Source organism: Lissotriton vulgaris, chromosome 4_1 (genome assembly GCF_964263255.1).
Source record: "Lissotriton vulgaris chromosome 4_1, aLisVul1.2, whole genome shotgun sequence".
In the NCBI taxonomy this organism is placed as follows: Eukaryota; Metazoa; Chordata; class Amphibia; order Caudata; family Salamandridae; genus Lissotriton; species Lissotriton vulgaris.
Window position 1 is genome coordinate 1642435033 of NC_141691.1, and position 27046 is coordinate 1642462078.

Genomic DNA, 27046 nt, shown 5'->3' on the forward strand with positions numbered 1-27046 from the left:
GGAAAAGCGTGCGACAGGTAAGAGCTTGAGCAAGTGCGCAAAGTAACACAATTTTTAAAAGTGCACAACGGAGGTTTAAAAACAAGATTAGCTGCGAGGCATCGTAATCATACACTCGACAAACGATGGATGCAACCGAAGGGTATGTCTATACATAGGACAGCCAAGGACAGAGTGGGGGCCAGGTGTCAGTACCCGTTGATCAGCAAGGTCCTTATGTAAAAGCACATTTGATGGGGACATCTGAAAAGTTTTTAGTTGATACGGGCGCAATGAATAGTTCTATTTCTCGTTCTCTGGTCCCAGGGGGTGCTCTATCCGGGCACAATAATGTTTTGGTGGGATTCTAGGGAATTCCGGTGGTAAGCCCCATTTCCAAACCTATTCCGCTCACAATTAGTCCAGTTGCGGTAGACTCCCCGTTTCTCTTGACTTCTAATTGTGGTGAAAATGTACTGGGCTTGGATTTGTTGAAGAAATTACATGCAAAAATACATTGTTCACCTGATGGTGTTTATTTGACTATCAATCCCCTGGGTTGGCATACTTTGCAGTGTTTCACCAAAAATGAACCCCTACCTCCTGAGTTTGCTGCTATCCCAGAGACGCTGTGGGCCACTGGAGACACAGATGTAGGATTATTAAGGATTCCATCCATTTCTATTACTCTGAAACAAAATGCTCAGCTTCCACGTATACCTCAGTACAAAATTTCTCCGGCGGACGAGAAAGCTTTACTCTCCATCATACAAGATCTGATCAAAAGGGGTGAGGTAGAGGAGACGGCTGCTAATGTATGCAACAGCCCCATTTTACCGATCTTAAAAAAGGCCCCTGTTGGAAGGGATCCTGACTATGTTGATACTTATCATTTTGTGATTGATTTGCGTGAAATTAATAAAATAGTGGTGCCCCAATACCCTGTGGTTTCTGACATCACTACTATTTTTACTATGATTCCTCCCACTGCAAAATATTTCTCTGTGATTGATTTAAAGAATGCTTTCTTTAGCATTCCGATACATCCTGATAGCCGTCATATTTTCAGCTTCTCATTATCTGGTCACAGCTTCCGGGTTTGTAGCGCTCCCCAGGAGTACAGGGAGAGTCCTAGTATTTATAGTCAAGCTTTGAAGACATTGTTGGATGATTTGGTCCTACCCCCTGGCAATGTGCTTTTGCAATATGTTGATTATCTGTTAGTGGCCTCTGATACTGAGGAAGGTTGTAAGAAAACCACTGTACAATTATTGTCTCATTTGGCTAATGGCAAAGTATCTCTTTCTAAATTTCAATATTGACGACAGGAGATGACCTATCTAGGTCATCTACTGTCAAAAGAGGGGAGGAGACTAACCCCTGAGCATTTTTAATATGTCTGTACCTCGTACTCAGCGTGACGTCCGTGCATTTCTCGGCATAACTTCTTACTGTCGCCAATAGATACCTAATTTTTCCCTTCTCATTAAACCTCTCCTGTATTTAACCACTATAGATGTGTATGAACCTTTACCCTGGACTGATGACTGCCAAAATGCTTTTGACTCTTTGAAGTCTGTGCTTTACTCTGCACCTGTTCTTGGTATCCCTGACTACCAAAAAGCTGGTGCTTTATGTACACGAGATGGGCGGTTGCTCGCTTTCTGTGTTAACACACGGATTAGATGGTAGGCAGAGACCTTGTGCTTATTTCTCGGCGGTGTTGGATAGCGTCGCCAGAGCACTCCATAGCTGTTTAACCACATGCATGCGGTGCATTTTCCCCTCCTGTGCTGAAGAATGCAGAATCCCATTGTTCATGACGAGCTCAGCTCATCATGAGCACACAACCAGAGTACTGCATGACGAGCTGAGCTCGTCATGAGCATCAAAGGGGTTAAGGGCTACTGCTGTGGTCGCAGTGGCTATTCGACAGTCGGAAGGGCTCGTTCTGAATACTGATCTCACAGGGATGGTACCGCACTCTGTGGATACATTATTGAACAAAACGAAGACCCAGCACCTTACGAGTTCACGTCATACAGGTTACGAATTGACGTTGTTTGCTCCCCACATTATGATTAAACGATGTGCCACTCTGAACTAAGCATGGGCGAATTTTGCGAATTCGCGATCCGCGAATTTGCGGATTTGCAAATTCACAATCCGCAAAATGTGCGAATTCGTGCGAATTTGCGGATTTTTTTATTTTTGCGTGTTCACGGAGCACTTTGCATGTTCGCGGGTGTTTGCAGATCGCTTTGCGTGCTCGCGTTTTTTTTGTTGGCCTGGTTAATCACTGCCACCCTCTCGTTTTTTATGCCCTTCTGCCCTCTGTACCACTCGTTTCTGTGCCCTTCTGCCCTCTGCCCCACTCATTTTTTATCCCCTTCTGCCCTCTGTCCCACTTTTGTGCCCTTCTGCCCTCAGCCCCACTTAGAATGGCGCCAGCAAGCTGCCAGCGCCATTCTAAAATAGCTACAAAGAGCTTCAACAGGAAGCTCTAATAGATAAAGTAAAGCAGGTGCTCGAGTTGAAGGTCAAATTAAGTTACACAATCATTAATCACCCCAAGTTTGGGGTGATTAATGATTGTGTAACTGAATTTGAGCTTCAACTCGAGCACCTGCTTTACTTTATCTATTAGAGCTTCCTGTTGAAGCTGACTTTTGTAACTATTTCAGAATGGCTCTGGCAGCTTGCCGGCGCCATTCTAAAAGAGTTACAAAAGTCAGCTTGAACTTTTGACCCAATCCGTTCCGCTCGCGGTTTTTGCGGGAAGTTCGCGAATCTCGCGGATTGCGAATTAACCAAAAATCCGCGAGTGGAACGGATTTTCCGCCCATGCTTACTCTGAACCCTGCCACGTTACTACCCCTCCCTTCGAACGAAAAGAACAATGATGTTCATGATTGTATATTTCAGACAGAGGAAGAGACGAAGGGACGGGTAGACAGACAATCCTGACAGACAATCCTCTATCTGACCCTCAAGGGGAGTTGTATGTCGATGGCTCTTGTTTCAAATTTCCAGATGGCGCGACAACTGCTGCATATGTGATAACTACTCTTCACACTGTAGTTGAGGCTTCTCGAGTACCCTATCAATTAGCTCAGGCAGCTGAGTTAGTGGCATTTCTTCGGGCCTGTGTGCTAAGTGAAGAATTGAGAGTAAATATTTACACCGATAGCCAGTACGCCTTTGGCGTGGCTCATGGTTTTGGCCGACTTTGGGCCGGGAGAGGTTTTCTCACTTCCCATGGATCACCGAATACAGCATGGTCCCTTGATTTTGCAATTGCTGACAGCATTGACGTTACCAGAGATGGTGGCTGTAGTTAAATGCAGTGCACACAAGGCAGTGGTTGATGCAGTGGGTGAAGGTAATGCCTTTGCTGATCAAGTAACTAAGGAAACTGCGAAATCCAAAATGACCTCAATGTTTGTGACTAGCTCTGCTAGGTGGGTGGCTGAAACAGAGATGTTTAATAACACCATGGAGAGTGTCCGAGAAATACAGAAATAAGCTACCCCTATTGAGCTGGCTCACTGGAAAGAGAAAGTGGGGAAATTAGATGCAGATGATTGTTGGATTGATTTGACAGAAAAATAAAAGGTGGTTGTTGCCCAATGCATTAGTGAATGCGGTGGTAACAATGGCACATGGTTCAGCTCATATTGGGGCAAAAGGTATTTGTGCATTATTAGATCCTGTATGGTACAAAACCAATATTCCAAAGACCGCTGCTCATTTGGTGCAATATTGCATGGTTTGCTTACAACATAATCCTGGGGGCAGGGAGCCTGTTCTGAGTGGAAATTTTGCACCATCATCTTTGCCTTTTGAGGTGCTCCAAATGGATTATATCCAGCTGGAGCGTGTAAATAATTTGAAGTATGTCCTGGTCGTGGTGTGCGCTTTCAGTAAATGGGTGGAAGCCTACCCGACCAAGGAAAATACTGCTTTGGCAACGGTAAAGGAATACTTCTCACGCTATATGGATTGCCTCGGGTGATCTGGAGTGATAACGGGGGACACTTTAATGCAGAATTCATCAGTCACATTTGTAATGGGCTACAGATTAAATAGAAATTCCATGCGGCTCGACACACCCAGTCCGCTGGGTTGGTTGAGAAGTATAATGGAATACTGAAGCTCAAATTAGAAATAATTCAAGAAAGAACCAGACTGAAGTGGCCAGATGCTCTGCCACTGGCAATAATGTCAATACGGATTACCCCACATTCTCGTTCTGGCTTATCTCCGTATGAGGTCATTTTTGGGCGTCCTGCTAATGTTTGGGGCGTCCCGAGACCCAGAACGGTTTGTGATATAGAGTATCCTATGTTGACAGACTATCTGTATGCTTTGACTAAAGATCTCCGTTCCATTCATCAACAGGTCTCAGCAGTTTTGCAGCCCCTGCCGGAGGGTCCCGGACATCGCTTGGAGCCAGGACAGTGGGTTCTGGTCCATAATTATCAGCGAAAATCCAGCTTGGATCCCCGTTGGTCTGAACCATTTCAAATCTTGTTGGCCACGCGGACGGCGGTAAAGGTGAACGGCAAGCGACACTGGATCCATGTTTCACATCAGAAAAAACTACCCCTCCCGCTTCCATATGATCAGCGAATCCAGGAAGGGGTTCTGACCCAGGAAAGTAGCGAGTTCCTTGTTTTGTCCCTTTTTTTGACCCCCAGGTAATTGGGAAAGGGCAAGGAGGAGGTGTCTTGGGCTCGGAAGGGGCTCTGTCATCAGTACAAGTGATTGCCCCAGATTCTGTTGCCCCCTACAGTCGAACAAGAGGCTTGCAGTACCCCTGTTGCATCGGATTCCTCATCTTCTGTTTTGTTCTCTAATCAGGAAGTGCCTGGCAATGCTCGATACAACATGCCGCTCAGAAGATAACGCGGTACCCAAGGTGAATATGGTAGGAGGTAGGGAAAGACTTGAGTGATAGGGTGCAGACTTGTTCCATGAATGTCTGTTAGATGCGCTTCTGGGGTACTGAGCAAGACACTGGACTGAATGCGCTGTGAGCCTTGAACATTTGCTTGCTCTGTTCAGAAAGAAAGACTGAATTTATTGTTTAAAGAGGCCCAGGTTGTGTTTTCTTCAAGGGTTGTGTGAGAACATAACTCCAACGTGAGAGGCTTGCTTTGGTATTATTTGTGATGAACGATAGGAGCCTACCTGAGAGGCTCTAAATGGACACAGGAAAGAAGCACCCTCTTGCAGGTTGGACTGCATCGCCTGAGTTTATTTTTGAACTTTTAGTTAGTATGTATCCCTTTGCTCGTCTCGTTCCTGAAGCGGAACGTCCTTTTGTACCGCGTTATTTCCCTGCATATATGCCTGTCTTTTCTAGTTGGACCCAACAAGTTAAAATTGCATTTATAATTATTATAGCAATAATATTAATCACATTGATGGGAGTATTCATCTATTTAGAATCCCGCCACCCTATGCATACTATTTTAGGAACAACTTCCCCACCTCCGGAACATATGTTTCATACTTTAGCCCCACATAAGGAAAGGCATTGTCAGACTTATGTGAAAAATGTATTTGTTGAAATCCTACATCAAACACACAGCGCCACCAAAGCTACAAATTGTTGGGTTTGTGGTCTTTTATCATCTGTTATGCACAAGCACGACTTATTAATATCCCTACCCTTGTCTCATCTGGGGAGTTGTCAGGCTTGGTTTAAATTACTTTCAATGAAGTATATGCATTATACTGTGGACGCTCAAAGGTTTTCGGAAAAGCTTTATGAAATGATTTTAGAATATATTGAAGATCATCAATGATTCGACCCCGAGGGGAATAACGGGGAGGGAACTAAGTATAGGCGAAATTTGCGAATTCGCGTTCCACAAATTCTCGTGAACTCGCTATTCGCAAAATCCGCGAATTCGTGCAAATTTGCGAATTTGGTTTTTTTGCGTGTTCGCAAGGGTTTTTACCAGTTTGCTAGGGTTTTTTACAAGTTAGGGAACGTGAACTTACTTGTGGTTCATCGCGGCCACCCTCCGGTTCATCACTGCCACCCTCTGGTTCACCACTGCCACCCTCTGGTTCACCCCTGCCACCCTCTGGTTCACCACTGCCACCCTCTGGTTCATCACAGCACCCTCTGGTTCACCACTGTCACCCTCTGGTTCACCCCTGTCACCCTCTGGTTCATCACAGCACTCTGTGGTTCACTACTGCCACCCTCTGGTTCACCCCTGCCACCCTCTGGTTCAGCACTGTCACCCTCTGGTTCACCACTGCCACCCTGTGGTTCACCACTGCCACTCTCTGGTTCACCACTGTCACTCTCTGGTTTACCACTGTCACCCTCTGGTTCACCACTACCACCCTCTGGTTCACCACTACCACCCTCTGGTTCATCACAGCACCCTCTGGTTCACCAATGCCACCCTCCGGGTCAAGACTGCCACCCTCTTGGTTGATCACTGCCACCCTCTGGTTCAAGACTGCCACCCTCTGGTTGATCACTGCCATCCTCTGGTTCATCACAGCACCCTCTGGTTCATCGCTTCCACCCTCTGGTTCAACCTGCCACCCTCTGGTTCATCCCTGCCACCATCTGGATCATCACAGCACCCTCTGGTTCACCACTGTAAATTATGGGGGGAAAGCACACCTGCCCAGCCTCAACTGAGATGAATTAATTTGGGGCTGGTTAATGTGTCACTGAATTTGAGCTTCAAGTCCGTCCTGACTCGCTCAGAAGCGGTCGCTCACCTCGCTCCCTGCTCTTGTGGTATCGTAGCGCCTGACTGCTCATTGCTGCATTTTGACTAAATTGCATTTTGCCTGATTGTATGTTATACCGCTTGCTCGCATTGCCAAATACTGCATTGACTGCCTGAATATTTATCGTAGCGCTTTGATCACATAGCCCACATCGCGCTTGTATGTTTGCTGCCTGTGTGATATATTAGCGCTTTATTGGAAGTCTGTTATCGCGCTATATTGGGAAGACTGTACCCGATTGTGCCAGTGCCTCTGCCCACATCCTGTTTCGCTTTTGTTTTGTGGACATTTTGTTGTTGTGCCTCCAAGCCAGGCTCTTCACCCCGCTCCCGCCTCCCAGCTGACCCTCCCTCGATTCGCGGGGCGCGAATTCGCGCTAAATTGAACACGCAATCCGCGAATTCAGGCAAATTAGCGGATTGTTTTTTTTTTGCGTGTTCGCTGGGTTTTTTGCGTCTTCACAAGCCGCTTGTAGCGCAACGACCGCGAAGTTACCCATGTGGTCGTACATCGGTGTGGCCATCTTGTGTGCGTTGCCTATTTCCGGTTCCGGGCGCTATTGGCAATCTCGCGTTGTGTGCGACGCGCTATTACGAGTTCACCTGTGTTTTTGCGTGCTCGCGGGGAAATATCACACAAACTTACCCACGCGGTTCTCTATGGGTGCGGCCATCTTGTTTTTCATTCATTGCTATGGTTTTTGGGCATGCTATCTTTCTATCCATCTTACATCTTTGTAATCCTATGTTTTTCTGAACTTTGTTTTGCTTTTTTTGCTTATTATCTATCTCTACAATTTCCTACATCTATATTTTGTGTTTTTTTAAACTTTTTGTTACTTTATTACCTACTTTATTTCTTTCACTCTCTCTCTTATTTTTTATCACACCTATTCTTCTTTCCTTTTTCTTGTGCCCAGGACCATGGCCAAGGGAGCCGACAAGGGCAAGGGGAAGGGCCCAGCACCCCGTACCTGGCTCCCTTGCGGGCGTTTGAGGGGGGAGGAAGTCCAGACCAGGGAGATCTTCTTTGCGGTGGAGGTGGCCGCCTTGATGGGTTTTGTCCAAGTCCACCTCCCTAAGACCGTGGCAGCAGGTGGGCAGATTGCTTCCGGTTACGGCCTCCGGGATCGTCGCCAGCTATGGGAGAAGGTGTGACGGGGCATGTGGAAGGAGTCTGGGGTCCGGCGCACCTACCAGCAAGCGACGCAGCGGTGGACTGACATCCTGGACTGGGAGCATGACATGCTCAACCTGCTAGGATTGGAGCTCCATTGCCTTGGTAAGTAGCTATTTAATAACTACTTTTTTTCTTTTGCTCTGTTATATTGCTAATCTATTTTTTTCCTGAAGAGTACGAATGCTGCTGATTCGCTTACATTGCAGGTAAATTAATCTTTAAATAGCTTCTGTCATTGCAGGTGCTCGCCTGGTTATTGGCGATGCTACTTTGCTTACTTGTTTGCAACTTTTTACTCATTTGAGAGCATTACTGCGTAATGGTAGAGACAGTAGACTCAAGTCTAGTCCTACTTTGTACTACTGCTGCTGCCACTTTGAAGAGATAGTGGTGGATTGATACGTTGAGTATATTATTTATTACTTGTTATAGGACATTTGTTAGTGGTCTGCAATCATGATGACGGACTGTGTCTGTCACGCGACGTCTCGTGCTGCTGAGTGATGGCAGTCATAGTAGAACCTTTTTGTTGTTGGTGTAGTTAGTGAATTACAATACTTTCCTATCAGACGGTCTGCGAATCCCGCAATACTGTACTACTATCCTCCTAGTTGACCAGATCAGATGCAATTGTTGTTAATTTGTTTCCCCTACATAATTTTAGATTGTGTTCAAAGAAATCAAATATTTCCAAAAAACAATCATCCATGTTGTGTTTCTTTATTTCATGTTCACCAGCACCTCCCAGGGGCAAGGCGCCGGCGGCGAGTGAGACTCCGGTGGAAGAAGGTGGACAGGATCAGTCCCTTGCAGGCTCTTCTGCTGGCCCCAGTAAGTTATTCCATTGTTATATTAATACTTATACTTCCCTAACTTTTACAGCTCCTATTCATTACAAACTGTTTCCTAATAATTCTGTTTTACAAAATAGTCTGTTATCTTCTTCTAATGTAGGCTACTTTCTACATTCTTATCCTGCCTCTACCATCACTCTCTGTGCTACTACTATTTTCGATTATGAGTCGGTCTGTGTAGGTAGCTAAGCTTGCCCAGTCGGCAAACGGTGTGAAACAAAACTGATCCAGCGATAGCTCTAGGCACTGAGTGCAGTCCTCTGGATTGCCCTTGCTGTCTATTCCAGTCTTCTTAATGTAAGTGCTTTGACAATTTCCAACAACAAAATGTCATTGTTTACACCAAGTAAAAGGTGGCAGTTGCCTTTTTGATTTGAGAGGAGCACATCCCATCTAAGGGTGGGCGTAAAATCCGTTTCGCGGGCGAATTTGCGGATTTTCCGCGATTTTGCGATCCGCGAATCTCACGAAATCGCGGTAAAATCCGCGAATCAGAGGGGATGAATTTTCAGCCAAGCAAGGGTTACAGCAGCAGGTGCAAAAGTTGAACCTAATTTCTTTGTAACCTTTTACAAAAGGGTTACAAACAAATTAACTTCAACTTGGACACCTGCTGCTAATTGCTTCCTGGCGCCTCGTTGCCTACTTGCAACTATTCTCTGACCCTGCTCTGACCCTTGAAGCAGGGTCAGAGAATAGTTACAAGTAGGCAACGAGGCACCTGTCCAAGGAATTAAACCTCATCAGGAAGCACTTACAGATATAAAAAACAGGAAGAAGGGAGAGGATGGCAAATACACCCATTTTGAGTTGTCAGGAGGGGTTAAACTAAAAGAGACCTTTACAGCACAATTTTCATATGCATTTTGCTAAAAATAAAAAGCTGTATGTTCTGTAGGGGCAACTCAGGAATCTGGCCCTTCAGAGATCCGGCCTCTCTTTCTTTCTCTCGTTCTCTCTCTCCCTCTCTCTTTCCCTCTCTTTCTCTCTCTTTCTATCTATCTATCTATCTATCTCTCTCTCCCTCTCCCATAAACGACTGCATGGGTAACTTCGCTATGCAAGCGGCTCGCGAAGACGCAAACATGCAAAAAACCCTGCGAACACGCAAAAAACCCCGCGAACGCGCAAAAAAACAAAAATCCGCAAATTCGCACAAATTCGCGAATTTTGCGGATCGTGAATTCGCAAATCTGCAAATTCGCGGATCGCGAATTCGCTAAATTCGCCCATGCTTAATCCCATCCCGCTAGTGTTTTAGGGACTATTCTGCACACAATGAAGTATGGACAAGAGAAATAGGACATTGTTGATGATAGGTGCAGTTCGACTTTCGACATAGCTCAGTCCGAACAGAAGTTGAACCCCCAATCCCCTGACCGACTATCTAGTGTGTCTGACCAATGATTTTACGACCCAGAAGAACTGAAGAAGACTACCGCCGAGTCCCGGCCTAACTGAGTCACTGACACATGACTGCCAAGTGCAGTAGTTCAAACCCTTACGCTCACTCACTCGTGAACAAAAACCACACAGTGTTTGTTAGTTTTAAAGTTTTATTTTCAATTAAGAAATGAAAACATTATTTCTTTATTCTTAATAGTAGTAGTATTCGAAGCAAGCAATGGTAATGGATGAAGATGACGTTAAAGTTTAAACAACATTCCCATGAATGAAATTACTATGACTCAAACTTAATAATAGTTCACAGACACATGAAATTATTAGAATAACTGTGCGGGAGCCCCCACCTTCTTTAAAGTACTTAAAGTACTGCTGGTGATGACTTACTAGTAGTTGGTGAATCGTCTGGCAGAAGGGCAATGGAATCTTCTTTCTGTAATGAGAAAAATGGTGCATGTTAAGCAAGCATTCATCAGTTGTCATAAGAAGAAGTGTAGCATTTAATGGAATAAGCATATAAAAGGTTAAAACTTCCTCCCCAAAACCGTTACTTTTTTTCAATCCCAGTAATAAAAAATGTGTTATGTAACATTTTCTTCCGTTACGAGACAAAATAGGGGGTTGTGTATGGCATCTGAAAATATGACATGTTTTTCCTAGACGTCACATCATCTGATGCGGCACAGATGACCACCAGTGCCGGGGCCAGCAGGGCGGAGGGGTCCACTCTGGATGCGGCGGCGCCAACAGGAGGAGCTGAGGGGGAAGACTCAGCGGTGGTGGATGGGGTTAAGTTATTATACTCCTTACTCATTGAAATGTTTTTGAGTAGGCTCGCAAAGGAGTGTATGATATACTGGACAGTAGTACACAGTACACTAGTATAAGTAGACTGTACTGTTAAGAACAGTTACTAATTCAGAACTACTTTTTGGGCTATCAGAGACAAGACAGTCAACCTTGACTTGTAATAGCATTAGCTGCGGTGCTTCTCGGGTAACCAATGGCCCCCTCTATTTCACTTCAACTCAGCTGGCAAATTTTTATTGTGAATCCAAGTCATATCAAATGTAGTTTAGGGATGTGAAGAACCAAAAGTTAACCCATTCACTGCGGCAGCTATTCCGCCGCAGTGCTAAGGGGGCGGGGCGGAAGAGCAGCGGGCGCATGCTGGTGACGGAACCGCTCCGTCACCAGTGGCGGTTGCGCTGTGCTCATGACGGAGTGGTTCCGTCACGGCCCCGCCCGCTCAATAGAATGTTCAGTGCAGGCGCGGAATTCGCGCCGTGCAGGCGTTCCGAGCGGGCCGTGACGGAACCGCTCCATCATCAGCACAGCGCGACCGCGGCTGATGACGGAGTGGTTCCGTCACCAGCAGGAGAGGGGTTAAAGAAGGGTGAAACGAAGGACGAGCGAGTCCTAATATTTATGACTGCAAAGAATGGTTTTGTTGAATGCAATTCAAGATAAGAAGACGGCGGTTTCCAAAATATAATGAAACGGGTGTTAGTTGGTTGTTGACAAAAAGACATTTTGGTACATTTGAGACATTAAGAAGAATCATAGACATAATTTGGAAGCCTGGATGTTATCTTCTTTATCCTCATCGATAGCAGAGGTGTATGATGTAGTAGAGCAGACGCTGAGTGGATGAAGTATGGCCAGTGGCAGTGCCACCCCTATAGAAAAGTAAGACATTCCTATCCCTACCTGCATGTACTGCTTAAAGTACTGTGAGTCTGCATCATCATGTCCTGTGCCTGTATTTCTTGGGTGAAAGCTGAGTGAGCTGCCATCATGGTGGCTACCACAAGTTCACGTACCAGTAATTTCTTTTGCCACACAAGAGAAAAAACGTAAAAAAGGCCTTTTTTTAGTCCTCACTGACTATGTATGTAGTAGTGAGTCCACCCATAGTGCTGCTAGTGGAATTCCTGAAACTCCCAGTAATGTCACAGGCTTACAAAGACGGCGGAAAGATACATGCCAAAATGTTATACTGTGTTTGCTACTTGCTGGTGTTACTGAGTGTCAACTTTCCGTTGAATTATTTTGACTTTATGTTAAAGACTATTGGCTACAGTATTTTTCTTTATTTCTTCATAGATGCTACTCCAAAAAAGCTCACCCGCAAGGAAATGGCTGTCCTGGCCAGGGCCCGTAAGCTGGAGGCTATTTGTGCCGAGTATCGGCGGTTGTGGGCTCGGGAGCATGAGGACACATCAACCAGTACATCCTCCTCCACTGCCCGCGGGTCCATCAGCCAGAAGCCTCCAGCCAAACGGAGCCGTGGCCCAGCAGCCTCCCGCCGCCGCACAGCAGCAAAAAAAACAGCTGCCCCCCCCAGAGCCTGGATGGCACATCTGCGCCGCCTCCGAAAGCGAGTGGACTACCTGGAGCGGTTGGGCGAAAAACATCAGCGCCAGCTCCGGGACCTCCGCAAAGAGCTGCGGGACGTGCAGCACCAGCTGTCCACACTATGCCACCGGAGGAAGTGACTGTCCCTTGCCCCTTATTGAAAGACTGTTGGGGGGGTGGGAATTGGGTTTTTGGGAAAGGGGACTTTGGATTTTTGGACATTGGTTTGGTTAGTGAGGGGGTGAGTTGGGGTAATTTATTTTATTTTTGTGACAACAACATCAATAATTTATATTTCTTACTGATTATATTTTTCATACCAAAACACAGTATACGCGCTCATATTATTTTGTGTGGGGGTTAGCGGTGGTTACTGGACGTTTGGTTTCTTCAAACTTACCAGTATGAATGAAACATCTAGTCCTGAAATGTACCAAAATGCAAGTAACCGAGTTAGTCAATTCAGAAGCCCTACTACTGTACTTTACTAGTAGTACTGTCAGTCTCTGCTCTCCTCCCAACTTAGTCCTAGCCCATTATTCTACTACCTCTCCAATATGCTTATCTTACCTGTGATTTGTGTTTGAGAATCGGGGTAGCCCCAGGGCTGCCTGCATTGCAAATGGGGATTAAGGTTGGTTGTTGACTTGAATCCTCGACGGATGCAATATCATTGTTGTGCTGGTAGCAGTAGTGGTACACACTGGCAGTATCATCATATGAAAAAAAAGGAAATGAAACATTGAGTGGCCTGAGCGTAGCATTAGAAACAGTACATTAGATAGTGCGGTAGAGAACAGTGCCCTAAATTGTAGCCTACGCAGTGCTAAATAATGTAAATATAAGTAGTAGTTGCGTGGAGTTTGACTGCTATAAGAAATTAAGGCAAAGGACACGTCATCAACTTAACGTAAGCATTTAGCATTTGATTGTTCACGTCATGTAGGAGGAGGATGTTCTTATCAATCCACAATGGCGCACATGAACTTCTGATTGGAATGATTTTGGTTGCTTTGACCTTATCCTCCCCAGCAAGTGTGTGGAATTTATTCTTGTTGTCAGTCACACCACAATGAAATACCACACCGCCCGGGGGATGAGGGTTAGGGTTTGAAAATTGGATGGGAATCAGGATTTTTGGGAAAGTTTGGTAGAGAGGAAAAAAAACACAGCATGGAAAGTCAAACAACAAATGAAGAGAAACAAATCTTTGGATTTGAAGATATTGATAAATCTTTAAAGGGACATAAAGGAAGTGCACTACTGCATGCCAGAAGTTGTTTACTAAATGGATGGTTAGGTTACTGCAAAGTAGCACTACTATTTACTGCAATTTACTAGTAACTACGAAGAAACAAGTTGACAGTACAGGGCTGCAGTCATTACGCAATTTCACTTGCCTCTCTGCCCTCAGAGAGAATAAACACTTAGAACATTAAATTACTGTTAAACATAGCAAACACATAGCAAATTTAGAAACAGAGAGCAAAGAAATGCAGAGTCACATGAATGGATACCGTTACTGTATGTTGTTGTACTTGTGATGTTGAATTTGGGAAGTTGCATGCATACAGCCATTCCTCTTATTTGCGGTACTCCTCCGTTCCATCTGACGCTCCGTCGATCAATGTTGGATGACCTGAAGACACCCTGTCCACTGCCTGCCTGGCGGATGCTGAATTGCAGCTCGCTAATGTGAAGCCTGACTTCATCCTTTTTTCCATTGCACAGGGTGAAAGCCGCCCTGTAAATGTTGATGGAAAAACAGGAAGTGATATTAAAACACCACTGAGAAAAAAATATAAGGTATATACGCTGTGTAATGCAAAAAGTCACACTTTCAATTTCAGAATCGACAGTACAATAGTTTGGAAAGGGTGTACTCTGACTCTCCTTTTGAAGGATAAATAAGTATGGGCGAATTTTGCAGATCTTTCCCCTCAAGCTAGGTGTACTGTAAATTACGATTTTAGAACAAAATTAGACCTTCCCAGCAGTGCTCCCAGACCCTTAAACCCAGACGCTAAAACATAGAATAATCCCAATCAGACCCCAAAAAATGTGCGATACTGCTACCCGTCTGAGGCCTAGTGGAAAATGGTGACAAAACGTACTTTGAAAGTAAAGTAGGCCCAAATCCCCCCTTTCCCACCATGGATTTTCTTCAAACCACTTGCACCCAAAATTAGACATTTCTCGACAAGTGCTCCAAGAGTAGACTCCAGAACCCAGTTGTCAAATTCTCAAACACCCCAACACACATGCAATACTGCTAACCCTAACGAGCCCTAAGTTAAAAATAGTGTCAAACGCTTTCTTCAACTAGGCCCTAACTCCCCTTTGCCACCATGGATTTTCTCCAAACCACATGCAATCAAAATTATCCATACTCAGCGTTGCTCCAAGACCCCCCAACCCCCCCAAACACTAGGAACCCCCCCAAGCAGGCCCCCTAAAACACGAAAGTGAGCGAAAACCCTGAAAAGTTAAAAACGTTTTTCACCATGGATTTTCTCCAAACCACTTTTATCCGGTATTAGACCTTCTCAGCATTGCCCCCAGTCCCGTCAACCCGGGCGAAAACAAGTTTAACACCCCCAAACAGCCAAAAAGCAAAATCGCAAAAAGTGAGACTTAGCAAATTTTGCGCCTACCTGGAATTCAGTCCAAATGCGCTGTGCAACTAGGTCCTAACTCCACTTTTCCACCATGGATTTCCTGAAAAACAAATGCAATCAACATTAGACAGCAGTGCTCCCAGACCCCAAAACCCACCCACAAAAACCTAGAAGCCCCCCAAACAGCACCCCAAAGACAGGCAAGTGAGCAAAAACGCAAAAACTTTTTCACCTCCGATTTTCTCCAAACCACTTTTATCCGGTATTAGACCTTCACAGCAATGCCCCCAGACCCGTCAACCCAGGCGGAAACAAGTTTAACAACCCCAAACATCCAAAAAGCAAAACCGCAAAAAGTGACACAGAATTATTTAGCCCTCATTCCCAAATCACTCAGTGCGCGCTCTGCAGCTAGGCCCTAACTCCCCTTTGCCACCATGGATTTTCTTCAAACCTCTTGCAATCAAAAGTATCCATACCCAGTGTTGCTCCAAGACCCCTAAACCCCCCCACAAACACCAGGAACCCCACCAAGCAGGCCCCCAAAACACAAAAGTGAGCGAAAACTCTGAAAAGTTAAAAACTTTTCTCACTATGGATTTTATCCAAAACACTTTTATCCGGTATTAGACCTTCCTAGCAATGCCCCCAGACCCATCAACCCAGGCGAAAACAAGTTTACCCCCTCCAAACAGCCAAAAAGCAAAAATGCAAAAATGAGGACTGACAAATTTATGCCTAGTTCCCAGATCACTCCGTGCACGCTCTGCAGCTAGGCCCTATCTCCCCTTTGCCACCATGGATTGTCTTCAAACCTCTTGCAATCAAAAGTATCCATACCCAGCATTGCTCCAAGCCCCCAAAACCCCCACAAACACCAGGAACCCCCCCAAAAAGCCCCCCGAAAACGCTAAAGTTAGCGAAATGCCTGAAAATGGAAAAACTTTTTTACCTCCGATTTTCTCCAAACCACTTTTATCCGGTATTAGACCTTCACAGCAATGCCCCCAGACCCGTCAACCCAGGCGGAAACAAATTTAACACCCCCAAACAGCCAAAAAGCAGAACCGCAAAAAGTGACACTTAAAATTATTTAGCCCTCAATCCCAAATCACTCCGTGCGCGCTCTGCAGCTAGGCCCTAACTCCCCTTTGCCACCATGGATTTTCTTCAAACCTCTTGCAATCAAAAGTATCCATATCCAGCATTACTCCAAGACCCAACCCCCCCCCACAAACACCAGGAACCCCCCTAAGCAGGCCCCCGAAAACACAGAAGTGAGCAAAAACTCTGAAAAGTTACAAACTTTTTCACCATGGATTTTATCCAAAACACTTTTATCCGGTATTAGACCTTCCTAGCAATGCCCCCAGACCCGTCAACCCAGGAGAAAACAAGTTTAACCACCCCAAACAGCCAAAAAGCAAAAATGCAAAAATGGGGACTTTGACAAATTTATGCCTTGTTCCCAAATCACTCCGTGCGCGCTCTGCAGCTAGGCCCTAACTCCCCTTTGCCACCATGGATTTTCTTCAAACCTCTTGCAATCAAAAGTATCCATACCCAGCGTTGCTCCAAGACCCCAAACCCCCCCACAAACACCAGGAACCCCCCCCAAACAGCCCCCTGAAAACGCTAAAGTGAGCGAAATGTCTGAAAATGGAAAAGCTTTTTCACCTCCAATTTTCTCCAAACCACTTTTATCCGGTATTAGACTTTCACAGCAATGCCCCCAGACCCGTCAACCCAGGCGGAAACAAGTCTAACACCCCCAAACAAACAAAAAGCAAAACCGCAAAAAGTGAGACTTAGGAAATTTTTGGCCTACCTGGAATTCAGTCCAAATGCGCTGTGCAGCTAGGCCCTAACTCCCCTTTTCCACCATGGATTTCCTGAAAAACAAATGCAATCAACATTAGACTTTGACAGCAGTGCTCCCAGACCCCAAAACCCACCCCCAATAACGTAGAAGCCCCCCAAACAGCACCCCAAAAACAGGCAAGTGAGCAAAAACTGAAAAACTTTTTCACCATGGATTTGGTCCAAAACACTTGATTCCGATATTAGACCTTCCGAGCTATGCCCCCAGACCCCTGCAGCCACCCGCAAAAAAGCAGAACACCGCTAAACAGTCAAAAAGCAAAAATGCAATAACTCATACTTAGAAAATTTTCGGCCAACCAGTCAACATCGGTCCAAACGCGCTCTGCAACGAGGCACTAACATCTCTTTCCCACCACGGACTTTCTTCAAATCACTTCCAATCAAAATGATGCTATCCCAGCAGTGCTCCCAGACCCCCACACCCTCCCCCACAAATCTAGAACACCCCCAAACAGCCCCCCCAAAACATGCAATACTGGTATATTCAAAACATGGCAAATTGCGCTGTTCACAAAACATTGCTGTTTTCAGCACTTCCACTACTTCGATCCTCTTGAAACTTACCTGGACAGTCACTTGTTCCAGCGATTCACAAGAATCTCAGTAAGGCAGAACAAAATCAAACCACTGCGCTCTTTGAAGAAGAAGAAGAAGGTCTACGACTAGTTTTCACTTAGTTTTCACCCAAACACACGCGCCCGCAAAACACCCAAAAAGGCCAAAATTCTGCCAATTCTGGACCAAAGAACACCACTAAAACATTGCCAACATCATTATGAACGAGCCTGAATCAGGCCCGAGCCCTAGAATCAGCATGAACCATACCAACTTAAAACCAAAAACCCAAGTAAATCGCACTGAACCCTAAATCGTAGATATGCTTTGTCTGTCTGTATCAAAGAGCCTAGGTATGCTACATCAGGAGGATGATTCACTCAGTGGTGCCTGCCTTGATCGTCTGCATGGCCCTGCCACAAGCATGGTCCAAAAATCCGTTCCGCTCAAACATTTGCGATTTTTCGGTACTTTTGCGAGATTTGCAAAATACCGAAAAACAGCAAATTTTGCAAACATAACGGATGTTTGGCCCAAGCTTGAGGCAGTGCCATGCAGAGGGTCAAGGCAGGCACCACTGAGTGAAGCAACCTGATGTAGCATACCAAGGCTCTTTGTCAGACAGACAAAGCATATCTATTTGTATCCAGCAAGCCACATAGCCCCAATTTTACATGAACTGCTGTCTGGAGTGGACTGTGCCTGGCATAACAACAACAGTACACTGCCTCGCCCTCGACCAATACATACCACGAATAGACAGACATGTAGTCCTGCTGTAGTAGTTGTTGTAGACTGGTTTACCTGTTTGCCACTCACAAATTGGCCATAGTTCTTCCGTAAACCGACGCTGATGATCCATCCATCCCAGTGAGTGACTGTAAAGAAAAAATATATATTATTTAATCAATCATCATGGTATATTGGCAAGTGAGTCCGCTCCAAGGACATTTTGCATATTTTGTGAAATGCAATATAGTGGCCCCTGAATTTGAAGTACAATTGTAATTAAACAAGGTAAAAAAAACAGAGTTGTTGACATGAGTTACAATTACTGTGTGAAAGATTAAATAATTACTAAGACAAGACATGTGAATCATCATTTCATGCACAAAAAACAAACAGCAATTGGTTTCATCAGAGCCAGTCAGCCATTGCTGTCGACTGCATGCCATCTTCTCAATTATTCATTACCTGTTCTACTTTGTGTCCGCATCTTCTTCGGAAAGTGAGGGCCCACAGGGCAGCCTCTCCTGTCAATATCAGAAGTAACTCTGTCAGCAATCAGCAAGCATGTAGTCAGTCAGTAAATTCAGTCCCACTTGAGGGGACTCGTCGTAATCCATCCATCAGCCTTGAGGAAAATGGATAGGGGGAGTCTGGAGGAGGAGTATAAAGGAGCATGATTGAGTTGTGAACTTGTGAACCTCAGGAATGCAGACTGCGGCACCTTCAAATCAATAAGGAATATAAGATGAAGACAGTGCTGCTGATGGACTTGTTGTGATTAGGTGATTAGAGTTTTGTTGCGGTAAAAGTTGCAAAACAAAGAAAGACACACAGGAATAAAAGTAAATAAGGACGAAAAAAAGGAAGTCATTTTCAGGGCTCGGTGTCAGGGAAGTAGAGCTCGTCCTCAAACTCCATGAATTGAGACGGGAGTAGGTCAGGTAACAGAGAAGAACTTCCATCACCTCAGTCGTTGTCCTCTTCTTCCTGCGTGCATTCACGTACTTTGTAATCTGGTGGTATCAAGTGCTGATTCATCTTGATCAGTGTTAACCTCTCCACATTTTTGGCCAAGAGGCGGGTCCTTTTTGAAGTTACAATGGCACCAGCAGCACTGAAAACACGTTCAGAAGACACGCTTGTGAGTGGGCAAGACAAATAATTTATAGCCAGGTTGGTGATCAGTGGCCATAGAGCTATTTTCCTGTACCAATACAGCAATGGGTTCGTATTAACAAAGACCTCTGTTGGGTCATCCAGATAGGCCTGCATCATCAACTCAATGTTCTCCACGGTTGCTCCACTTTGCATACCATCTGTGGCCTTCGCAGCACTGGAACGAGCAAACCCTTGATGAGTTAGCCAATCCGCTTCCGACAATATTATGGCTTGGCCGTGTGCAGGTGTGGATGATGATACGGTTGCTGCTTGTGTCGTTAACGGCTGTGAGGGAAAGTGACTCCCTTCGCCCACAGATTCAGAAGTGGAACTTGACGCTGGATGGCCTGCTGATTCAGTTGGACTTCTGACGGCTCCTTGAATTTTCTGCCAATCTTTTTCGAACCGAGTGGCTGACACAGCTAGCCAATGTTTGTACTTTGAAACATCTGCTTCATCACAAGGAATGAATGCTTTGCTGGCCACTGCCTTTTTGTACCGTGGATCCAGAATAGTGGCACAAATGTAATGTTGTTCTGTATGTATGTTTTTAAGCCTTTCATTGGCAACTAGGCACTTTAATAACCTCTCCGCCAACAGATATGCATCTTGCTTTCCAACATCATCTCTGAACGTTGAAGACACCGCCTTCAGTTGGTGCTCTAGCATGACCAACAATGGGATAGCTTTGCTCAAAGAACAGTCCTCCCTGCTGAATTCACGCATGAGGACCTCAAAAGGACGAAGCATGTCTGTCAGGCTTTTAACTAGCTCCCATTCCTCCAACTCTAGCCTCATGTTTTTGATAGTAGAACCTAGTTGAAAGACATAGTCATTGATTACCATACACTGCTCAAACAGATGCTCAAGCATGTAAAAGGCTGAGTACCAACGTGTTGCCACCTCCTGGATGAGTCCTTTGACTGGCAATTTACTTTCATGTTGAATGCTCCTCAGCTCCTTCCGAGCCTTAAAAGAATGGCTGAAATGTGTGCAGATTCTTCGGCAGGTGGTCAGTAACTTTTTGACTGTGTTTTCATTTCTCAAGAAATATTGAACAACCAGGTTTATACAGTGCGCCAAACACAGCACTCTGAAATATTCACCTTCCTGCATGGCCTTAACTATATTACTGCATTATCCGTGGAAACATAACCAACTATGCAATTTCTTGGTTGCAGCCATTCAGAGACCTTACTGTTAAACTCCTCCAAAATGTTTTTTGCAGTATGAGTTTTCTCCATGGCAAACATGGCTAATGTTGCATGTTTCCGAGTAGCTTGAAAAACTGTGTCCAGGTCAACAACTGCACTTGACTTGTCTCTAACCCCTGCAAAAGACCCTGCAAAAGAGACCCAGTGTGCAGTGATGCACATGTAATCAAGGGCTTGGCAACTGGTCCACATGTCTGTTGTCAAGTGGATAGTGTGAACAGCACTCTTCTGCAAAGCTGCCCCATTCACCTCCAGCACAGTGCTGGAACCGCAACTCTGTCAAAATAGGACCGGCTAGGAACCTTCCATTTAGGGCAGACTGTTGCCACTAATTCTAGAAACCCCACCCCTTCCACGAAAGAAAAAGGGAGAAGGTCCAGCGCTAGCATTTTAGCCAGCTTTGTGTTATACAGACGTACCGTTGGGTGGTTGCGTTCAAATGGCGCCTCCGACCACAACATTCCGCGAATGGTGGGCTGGATCATTTTATGTGATGATGATGATGATGACGTCTTCAAACCAGTTAGGCCCAGTGATGTAGTTTTTCGCATTGGTGTCTCTCCCACTCTCTTAGTGTGCCTCATAGATGTTGAAGGGGTTGAGGGTGTGGGCGATACCACTGCAGTGCTGCTGCCAGCAGAACTGGGTGTACCAGAAAAAATGTCTGTTGCTTCTTCACTTCCCCCCTGCACGATCAGCCTCTCATCATCATCAAATGCAATATCAAGGGATACATTTGGATTTGTTTTTCTTTTGCCTTCCTCGATCTTCTTCATGTGTGCTTCCCAAATGATAGTGTGGTGTTGCTTGAGATGACCTCTCTGGCCTCCGGTACCATAGTTGGTACCAAGCTTACCCCGATTAACGGATACTTTACAAAACGAACAAAGCACCATGTTTTCCGCCTTTGCGCTAACAGTAAAGAAGTCCCAAACTGGGGACTGGTGATGTCTGCTGAAGTTGGAGGTGCTACTTTGACTTTCAATGCCAGATGAAGTGGAGGATGGGCGTGGCTAAATTCGTTTCTGTTGTTCACTTACAGCACCACTACCTGAGGTCGAGCTGGATGGAGGTCCATGCCGGCCCTTCTGACTAAAAAAGATGGAAGCTGTAGGTTGTGTTGGTGTTGTAGTTAACGGTGGTGGTACCAGTGCCACGCCGCCCATATCCCGCTCAGCAGCCATTCAGAATAGGGTCAAAATATGTGTCTGCTGCATGCCTGCTGGGGCTGGAGTGACGACTGTGATGACTGGGTGGTCGTCAGACTGTTCATCAGCAGCAGAAGACACCACTTCTTGTTCGTCGTCATCACCCATAAGTCGAAGCTTTGAGGGAGCCTTCCTTTTAGGCTTAGCTACCTTTGTCGGCTCATGGCGTGACTCACTCTCAGACTGCATGGCTGGGTTCCAATCACGATCAAGGTCATCAGAATGAAGGGGGCTTGAAGAAGAACTTGTAGTAGTAGTAGTATCCCTCCTTGACCTTTTTCTTGCTGGGGATCTGGAAGACAATGGATAATCATCATCAGGAGGAGTGGCTTCCTCGGATTATACCTCCTCTTGAATATCAATTTCCTGATGTGCCCCTACTTCTGGAGGAACAAGCGTTGTAGGCAGTTGTGCCGCTCCATGAACCTCTAGTTGCACCTCTCCATGTACCTGTCCATGTGCCTCTCCTTGCGGCTCTACTTGCGCCTCTCCTTGCGGCTCTACTTGTGCCTCTCCTTGTGGCTCTACTTGCGCCTCTTCTTGCGGCTCTACTTGTGCCTTTCTTTGCGTCTCTACTTGAGCCTCTCCTTGCGGCTCTACTTGCGCCTCTCCTTGCCCATGTACTTGCGCTTGTACTAGTTGCACCTGTGTTTGTGGCTGTGGTTGTTGAACACTCGTCAGCTGAATTACACCCGGCATTGATTGGATGGTACTTTCTTGTGATGAGCCAAGATCACTGGGCGATGGTGATTGAACAACCAAAGTGGCTGCTGCAGCAGCACTCATGGTCTTGGACCTAACTTGGCGTGGTGGCACTGAGCCCAATGAAGCGGAGGTGCTGCTTCCAGCTTGGTCCCCGGCGGACACGGCTGCTGCTGCAGGCATAGTTTTTTTCCCAAAAAAGGTGTCGGTGGGCACACCAGTCTCCATGGTAGATGGTGCCACTTGCTTCTTCCGCTCCTTCGTACTGGCAACTTATTTTGCTGAGGTGCTACGGCCAACTTTCTTTGAGGCCATCTTCTTGAGATGTCAGAACAGCAGGACGCAGTTGCACGAGTTGCAGAGTTGTCTTGTCTGTGGCCGCACGTGACGTCATGTGACGTTGTGCTGCGCACACCGCTGCAGGACTACTTCCTGGCACTGGTGGTTCTCTTGTGCACCTAAAAGCAATGGAAGCCAGAGGAACATCAGTTATACACCATAATCCCATGCCATCCTTGCCCTTAATGATGTTTAAATTGAAGACACCCCACAGAAAGATTAGGCCCATGCACCACTGAGTACCCCTGGGTATAATGGTTGAAAGCAAGGCAAACTGGGTGCAGGCCTGAGCACACTGCATGGCTTCAAAATGGCCCCTTGACCCCCACCACATGGCCAGGCCCTGCCTGTACCAGGCCTCAAAATGGCCCCCACCCACATGGCCAGGCCCCAACAACACCCCAGAAAGTAGAAAAACTCTCAGAAATCACCACAATCCCATGCCATCCATGCCCTCAATGATGTTTAAATTCAAGACACCCCACAGAAAGACTAGGCCCATGCACCACTGAGTACCCCTGGGCATAAAGGTTGAAAGCAAGGCAAACTGGGTGCATGCCTGAGCACACTGCCTGGCTTCAAATTGGCCCCTTGACCCCCACCACATGACCAGGCCCTGCCTGTACCAGGCCTCAAAATGCCCCCCATCCACATGGCCAGGCCCCAACAACACCCCAAAAAGTCGAAAAACACTCAAAAATCACCACAATGCAATGCCATCCATGCCCTCAATGATGTTTAAATTCAAGACACCCCACAGAAAGACTAGGCCCATGCACCACTGAGTACCCCTGGGCATAATGGTTGAAAGCAAGGCAAACTGGGTGCAGGCCTGAGCACACTGCCTGGCTTCAAAATGGCCCCTTGACCCCCACCACATGGCCAGGCCCTGCCTGTACCAGGCCTCAAAATGGCCCCACCCACATGGCCAGGTCCCAAGTCAAAAAACACTAAAAAAAATCACCACAATCCCATGCCATCCATGCCCTCAATGATGTTTAAATTCAAGACACCCCACAGAAAGACTAGGCCCATGCACCACTGAATACCCCTGGGCATAATGGTTCAAAGCAAGGCAAACTGGGTGCAGGCCTGAGCACACTGCCTAGCTTCAAAATGGCCCCATGACCCCCACCACATGGCCATGCCCTGCCTGTACCAGGCCTCAAGATGGCCCCCACACGCATGGCCAGGCCCCAACACCACCCCAAAACGTCGAAAAACACCCAAAAATCACCACAATCCCATGCCATCCATGTCCTCAATGATGTTTAAATTCAAGACACCCCACAGAAAGACTAGGCCCAAGACTAGGCCCATGCACCACTGAGTACCCCTGGGCATAATGGTTGAAAGCAAGGCAAACTGGGTGCAGGTCTGAGCACACTGCCTGGCTTCAAAATGGCCCCTTGACCCCCACCACATGGCCAGGTCCTGCCTGTACCAGGCCTCCAAATGGCCCCCACCCACATGGCGAGGCCCCAACACCAACCCAAAAAGTCGAAAAACACTCAAAAATCACCACAATCCCATGCCCTCAATGATGTTTAAATTCAAGACACCCCACAGAAAGAGTAGGCCCATGCACCAGTGAGTACCCCTGGGCATAATGGTTGAAAGCAAGGCAAACTGGGTGCATGCCTGAGCACAATGCCTGGCTTCAAAATGGCCCCTTGACCCCTACCACATGGCCAGGCCCTGCCTATACCAGGCCTCATAATGGCCCCCACCCGCATGGCCAGGCCCCAACAACACCCCAAAAAGTCGAAAAACACTCAAAAATCACCACAATCCAATGCCATCCATGCCCTCAATGATGTTTAAATTCAAGACACCCCACAGAAAGACTAGGCCCATACACCACTGAGTACCCCTGGGCATAATGGTTGAAGGAAAAGGGAAACTGGGTGCAGGCCTGAGCACACTGCCTGGCTTCAAAATGGCCCCTTGACCCCCACCACATGGCCAGGCCCTGCTTGTACCAGGCCTCAAAATGGCCCCCACCCACATGGCCAGGCCCCAACAACACGCCAAAAAGTCAAAAAACACACAAAAATCACCACAATCCAATGCCATCCATGCCTTCAATTATGTTTAAATTCAAGACACCCCATAGAAAGACTAGGTCCATGCACCACTCACTACACCTGGGCCTACTGGCTAATGAAGCTTTACAGGCAAAAATCAACATATAACAGTGAGCTTAAATTCCATGACATAAATAAGAACTATGTAAAAAGAAAATCACAGAAACAGTTGTATCATGCACCCATGACTAACCCTGGGCCTACTGGATACTGTGGCTACCCACCACAATATATATTTTGTTAAAGTTGTGAAAAAAGTTTTAGAACTCTTGTCACAGGCCTGCAGCAAGGTCCCTCCCTTCCTTCCTATGAGTGATAATTAATCAATCTACTAGATATTTAGTATTTATTGGCCGCCTGGCGCTAGAGCAGTGACTTGTTATAGGTCACTTGGGAATCGATAAATCTGTACTGAGCACTAATCAGCCATTGATCCTTTTAGTAGAATCCGAAGCTCCAGCGCTATTTTTTGTCCAACTTTGTTATACGCAATGTATATAATGTCCCTTGGGCTGTTTAGATCTGTATCTACAGTTGAATTTATTAACTACCGATACCAGAATGTACCTCGGTGGGTTTTGCTGACATTTGACTCGGGACTAACATGCGCTTTCAAATTGTCTTCAACTGTGTATTAGCATGAGGGTAAGAACGTCGCTGTACGTGTCTGGGCTATACAATTTAACTGTTTAATCTGAATGAACTCTGGCCATGATATATGTTTACTGTTTAATGTTATGTTACTCAAATATGGTCGACACGTAAACAGTCCACTTTCTATGTTTTCTGATCATCGGGAAATGTTTGTGTCCATAAAGTACGACAATCTTCAAAAAAACTTTGTGTGAACAAGCGCTTTGTAAGCGCGAAATGCGTCACAAAGGTTTATGATGAGTTTAATAAACCTCTTTTCTTTGGCATAGAACCTGGACTTCTGTGGTAATGTAAGCTGAGCGCTCGATGGGACTCCGTTTGCTTTGTGATATTTATTCCGGCTGCTCCACCGGATTCGAGCCACCTTTTGAGACGTGAGGGATTGCCAGAAGTAGTAATTTATTGGAAATATATTATATATATATATATATATATATATATATATATATATATATATATATATATATATATATATATATATATATATATATATATATATATATATATATATATATATATATATATATATATATATATATATATATATATATATATATTACCTACTGGCGTCTCGCCAGTAGGTATATATAGTTAGGATTTTTTCCCTATGGGATTTCTGAAAATTCTATGCCTAATAACTTTGGCGTTTGTGGACGGAATCGGCTGAAATTTTCAGGAAAATGGCACATTTTGTTTCTGAGCAGCCCCTAAAAATTTGGGGGGGTTTCGTCAAGGGGGGCCTGAGAAAAAAGGGGGGTCCCAAAACGCGTTTTTCCCGTTCATTTTTCCATAGGGCGGTTGGACTCACTTTTAGCTCGAACGGCTGAATGGATTTGCACGAAACTTGGCAAAATTGTAGGGACTGTTAGCCCGATGTGCCTTTGCTAGGTCTCAATATATGTGCTCCAGTAGTTTTTGAGAAATTAACGTTCAAAACAAGATATATATCTGTAACAGCGCTCTGGGCAGCGATCCGGTCCGCTTACTTTTCGCGAAACGGAACTTTGCGCGCAGGAAGCTGATTGGCTCTCCGGTGTCTGTCAACATTCTAAACAGTCCGGAGCGGCCGCCATCTTATCTCTCGGTAGGATCGAGAGAGAAGAAGAGGTGAAAAACGAAGGGGGAATTTATTGAAAGGGGGCAAGGTATACCCCTCTTGACCCCCTAGGATTGTTGTTGGGGTTATTAAAGGGTCCCGTGGGGAAAATAAAAAAAAAATTATTTTTCACGGTAGAAGCGTTTCCCGGGCCGCGAACTGGGCCGCAAACTGGTAGCGAAACGGGAATTCGCCATTTTGTGCTTCGTTTTAATTGTTTAGAGACAAAAATTATCGCCGCACATCGGCCACAATGCATG